We start from the raw sequence: 5,541 nt of genomic DNA, 5'->3' as shown, positions 1-5,541 counted from the left end.
TGGAATCTCATCCTCACCCTTACTTGCCAGAGACATCACCGAACCGCACCTCGCTTCCCAGGAAATAAATTCTGGGCACACTCCAGGGTCTCTGAAAAAGACTCCCTCACTTCCAGCTTTGCCAGCTGGCTCCATTCAAGAGTGAAACTGGCCCAATTTTCCCATTGGACGGATGCTTACAGTGTTCTGAATAAACACAGAAGTTGACCCTCCCAGTCTTAAAGCCTGAAACTTACTTTTGTCTCATCTGAGTTCCTTTCTCAGGAAACAGACAGTCAGTCCTCCCAGATAGTATCAAGGAACTGAAACTCATCAGATCACTGCAGCTAGATAATGAGACACCAGACCTCTCATCCATCATGACTGCTTCCTTACCCCTCCCTAACTTCTGTCTTTCTGCATATAGTTACATTTCCTCCCCAGAATATAAACTCCCAATTTTAGTCAGTTGGAGAGACAGATTTGAGACTTATCTCCTCTCTCCCTGCCTAACAGCACCCAAATAAAGCCTTCTTCCCCGGCAATGCTTGTGGTCTCAGCGACTGGCTTTCTGTGTGGTGAGCAACAGGACCTAGATCAAACCCTTGACATTTTGGCAAAAACAGGAGAGGTATCTGGGCTAGAATTGTGATGCCAGGTGATCTAGAGGTAAAGAGAGACAACCAGACAGAGACTGAAAGAAAAAAAGAAAGACATATAGGGAGAGGAGAGAAAGGGGGAAGAGAGAGAGAAAGAGCAAGAAAGGAATGAAGAGGAAGAAAGGAAATGGTAAAGGACATAGCAGAGGATGAGGGGACAGGGAGGAGGAATCTGGGGTGTAAAAATATAAAACTTTAGTATAAAAGGAAAAAATGAAGTTATTTGTTAAATATACTGAGTTCCTAATTGGTATCCATCTCTGTACTAAACATCACAAAAATAAAGTCCAGACTCTCAAGCATGTAAATGAACAATTTTACAATTGTTCATTTGATTATAAGTCTGTGATATGGTTTGACTGTGTCCCAACCCAAATCTCATCTTGAATTGTAGCTTCCATAATCCCATGTGTAGTGGGAGGCACCCAGTGGGAGGAAATTGAATCATGGGGACTGGTTTTCCCATGCTATTCTCATGGTAGTGAATAAGTCTCACAAGATCTGATGGTTTTATAAAGGGCAGTTAGTTCCCCTGCACATGCCCCCGTGCCTGCTGCCATGTAAGATGTGCCTTTGCTCCTCCTTCCCCTTCTGCCATGATTGTGAGGCTTTGCCAGCCATGTGTAAATGTGAGTTCATTAAACCACTTTTTATTTATAAATTACCCAGTCTCGGGTATTTTCTCATAGCAGTATGAAAATGGACTAATACAGGCTGCCGCAAGGAACAGGAAAGGGCCAGAGGCAAGGCAGAGATGGAGCGTGCTAGAAAACAGATCTTGTCTTGAAGACTGGAGTCTAAAACAGTCATTAAGGACTCCCTGAAAGTTTGCAGATTTACACTTAGGATTTATAAGTGCTCAGCAAGAACTTATTAAAATTTTAGTGTGTTCACAAATACTAGTACATTCTGGATCATCTTCCTGACAACCAGGATGGAATCCATGCATTGATTTGATTTGTGATCATTTTGGGGTCTAGTAACAATGTGTGTTTTTTTCTCATTAAACTTTGTTTTAATGGGTCTCAAAATTCTGTGACAGATTTTTGGTCAAGTTGCTTCCATTGAGCAGTACTGATTTTAAAACCTAATAATTTAAAACTGCCACACACACACACAAAAAAAAAACCAAAGTGGTCCACAAAACATTCTCCTTTCCTTCTGAAGGTTTTATGATGCATTGTTATCATTAACCAGTCTTTTACTATTAAACTTAAATGGCCAATTGAAACAAACAGTTCTGAGACTGTTCTTCCATCAACTAAGACCAGGGTATCAGGTATTAGGGATAATATTCATTTAGCCTTCTGAGCTTTCTGGGCAGAGTTGGTGACCTTGCCAGCTCCAGCAGCCTTCTTGTCCACTGCTTTGATGACACCCATGGCAACTGTCTGTCTCATATCACGAACAGCAAAGTGACCCAGAGGTGAATAGTCTGAGAAGTTCTCAATACACATGAGCTATCTAGGAACCATATCAACAATGGCAGCATCACCAGATTTCAAGAATTTAGGGCCATCTTCCAAATTTTTACCAGAATGGCGATCAATCTTTTCCTTCAGCTTAGCAAACTTGCATGCAATGTGAGCCGTGTGGCAATCCAGTACAGGGGCATAGCCTGCACTGATTTGGCCTGGATGGTTCAGGATAATCACCTGAGCAGGGAAGCCAGCTGCTTCCATTGGTGGGTTTTTTTTGCTGTCACCAGCATCATCGCTATGATGAACCTCCTTGATAGACATGTTCTTGACATTGAAGCCCACATTGTGCCCAGGAAGAGCTTCACTCAAAGCTTCATGGTGCATTTCAACACAATTTATTTCAGTTGTAACACTGACAGGAGCAAAAGTGACCACCATACCGGGTTTGAGAACACCAGTCTCCATTCGGCCAACAAGAACAGTACCAATACCACCAATTTTGTAGACATCCTGGAGAGGCAGGCGCAAGGGTTTGTCAGTTAGACAAGTTGGTGGTAGGATGGGGTCAAGAGCCTCGAGCAGTGTGGTTCCACTGGCATTGCCGTCCTTATGGGTGGCTTTCCATCCCTTGAACCAAGGCATATTAGCACTTGGCTCCAGCATGTTGTCACCATTCCAACCAGAAATTGGCACAAATGCTACTGTGTCAGGGTTGTAGCCAATTTTTTTTTTTTTTTTTTTTTTTTAGATGGAGTTTCGCTCTTGTGGCCCAGACTAGAGTGCAATGGTGCGATCTTGGCTCACTGCAACCTCCACCTCCCGGGTTCAAGCAATTCTCCTGCCTCAGCTTCCTGAGTAGCTGGGATTACAGGTGTGTGCCACCATGCCCAGCTAATGTTTGTATTATTAGTAGAGACGGGGTTTCACCATGTTGGCCAGACTGGTCTTGAGCTCCTGACCTCAGGTGATCCATCTGCTTCAGCCTCCCAAAGTGCTGGGATTACAGGCGTGAGCCGCTGTATCCTGACAAATTTTCTTAATGTAAGTGCTGACTTCCTTAACGATTTCCTCATATCTCTTCTGGCCATAGGGTGGCTCAGTGCAATCCATTTTGTGAACACCAACTATTAGTTGTTTCACACCTAGTGTGTAAGCCAGAGGGCATGCTCCTAGGTCTGTCCATTCTTGGAAATACCAGCTTCAAATTCACCACCAACAGCAGTCGGGACACAACAGTCAGCCTGAGATGTCCCTGTAATCATGTTTTTGATGAAGTCTCTGTGTCCAGGGGCATCAGTGATAGTCACATAGCACTGACTGGTCTCAAAATTCCACAGGGAGATATCAATGGTGATACCACATTCATGCTCAGCTTTCAGTTTATCTAAGTCCCAGGCATACTTGAAGGAGCCCTTTCCCGTCTCAGCAGCCTCCTTCTCAAATTTTTCAATGGTTCCTTTGTCAAAGCCACCACATTTGTAGATCAGATGCCAGTGGAGGTGGACTTGCCCGAATCTACATGTCCAATGATGACAATGTTGGTATGAGTATTTTCCTTTCCCATTTTGGCTTTAGGAGTAGTTTTCATGACACCTGTGTTCTGGTAGCAAAACCATTGCAAAAAAAAAAAAAAAAAAAGAGGAAGAAGAAGTAATAATGTTTTAATTGTCCCAGGACAAGAGGGAAAAGATGGGGGTAGACTTGATACATAAAGGATGTGTTTGTGCCAGGCAAAGACTGTGAGATATGATGAGGTTTCTCTTCAAATAATCTAATAAATATTTTATTCTTTAATTCATAGTACTTCCCCCACACCCCCACTTTTCCTTTTTCTCCCTTTTCCTTTTTGCCTTTGTTAAATGCCCAGGCACGCCACAATACCAGGCATTATCAATACCAACTCACATTCTTTTCCTTATTTAAAAAAAAAAAAAACTAACCTTCTAGCTCATTACAACATCCCTTCCCCTTCCTGTCCACTTTCTTTTATGAGCCCACCTTATCTAAAAAAATGCAAATGTTTAGCCAACTGAAATTAGTTTAAATTGTATGACTTGACCCTGGCCAATGGGGAAGGGGTACAGGGGCAGGACTTGCATCAAAAATAATGACTCTTGTGCCCCTTTGTTCAGGTGTGCTCTCATGGCAACTGGCCAAAGAGGCACCCCTCTGCACAGAAGTAAAATTGCTTTGTTAAAAATCCTTCATTCGAGTGTTCAATTTCCTTAAAATTTTAAGCGTTATTCCTAACAAGACCAACTGAATGGCTTGCAATGCCAGTTACGTTCTAGAACCAAACTGAGGTTCATTCACCCAGAGCGGTAAATCTAGATACCCACCCAGAGGTGTTTGCAGTGATAGAAAGAAAGCCATTTATTGCAGGGTCCCCAGCAAGGAGAATCAGGGCAGGTCATGCTTAAGACCCAAACTCCCCAGTGGCTACAAGCCAAGTACTGGCAAGGTAAGGGTATTTTTCGTTGGTAGTGATGATGGTTTTCTTTAGACAGGGTCTTACTCTGTCCTCTGTTGCCAAGCCTAGAGTGCGGTGGCATGATCATAGTTCACTGTAGCCTCAATCTCCTGGGCTCAAGTGATCTTCTAGCCTCAGCCTCCCAAGTAGCTGGAACTAAAGGTGCCTGCCACCACACCTGGCTAATTTTTTATTTTTAGTAGAGATTAGGTCTGCTATGTTGCCCAGGCTGGTCTTGAACCCCTGGGCTCAAGCAATCCTCCCACCTTGGCCTCCCAAAGTTCTGGGATTAAAGGCATGAGCCACAACCCCTGGGGCAAGTAAGGGTTTTTAAAGTCAAGGGTAAACTTCAGGAAAGCAGAAACTACAGGCAAAATTGTAAATCAATGCATGAAGGTTACACATTGGTCTAAGGTTAAAAGGGTGAGATATCTTGAGGTGAAGGCTTACAGGTCATAGGTAGTGTATTATTCCATTCTCACACTGCTACAAAGATACCACCTGAGACTGGGTAATTTATAAACAAAAGAGGTGTAATTGACTCACAGTTCTGCATGGCTGGGGAGGCCTCAGGAAACTTACAGTCATGGCAGAAGGTAAAGGGGAAGCAGGTACCTTCTTCACAAGGCGGCAGGAGAGACAGAGAGCAAGCAAAGTGGAGTGCTACACTTTAAAACAACCAACTCTCATGAGAACTCACTCCCTGTCGTGACAACAGCATGGGGAAAACCGCCCCCATAATCAAATCACCTCCTAACAGGTCCCTCCCTCAACACATGGGGATTACAATTCAAGATGAGATTTGGACACAGAAGCAAACCATATCAGATAGACTCAAAGATCTTTTGATTTGCAATTGGTTAAGGAAGACAAGCTTTGTTTAAAACTTTGAGGTCAGTAGAAATATGTTAACTGGCTAGGGGGAGTGACTTTCTCCAAGTCCCTGCAGGAAGAAACTTAGAACAAAGGATGACAGTTAAAGTTTAGTCTTCCCTTCCCCCTTATCTGTGCT

General features: G+C 43.4%; 1 pseudogene across 1 annotated transcript; it reads right to left on the bottom strand.

The window, feature by feature from the left end:
* Positions 1 to 1,272: 1,272 nt before the first annotated feature.
* On the bottom strand, positions 1,273 to 4,621 carry LOC101020795 (annotated as a pseudogene). The gene is made up of 2 exons (XR_004179821.1): positions 3,092 to 4,621; positions 1,273 to 2,782 (listed from the first exon to the last, which is right to left on the bottom strand). The product of XR_004179821.1 is annotated as an elongation factor 1-alpha 1-like (transcript).
* Positions 4,622 to 5,541: the final 920 nt, after the last annotated feature.

Source organism: Papio anubis, chromosome 18 (assembly GCF_008728515.1).
Source record: "Papio anubis isolate 15944 chromosome 18, Panubis1.0, whole genome shotgun sequence".
NCBI classification, from domain to species: Eukaryota; Metazoa; Chordata; class Mammalia; order Primates; family Cercopithecidae; genus Papio; species Papio anubis.
This window is presented reverse-complemented; position numbering and strand designations above follow the sequence as displayed.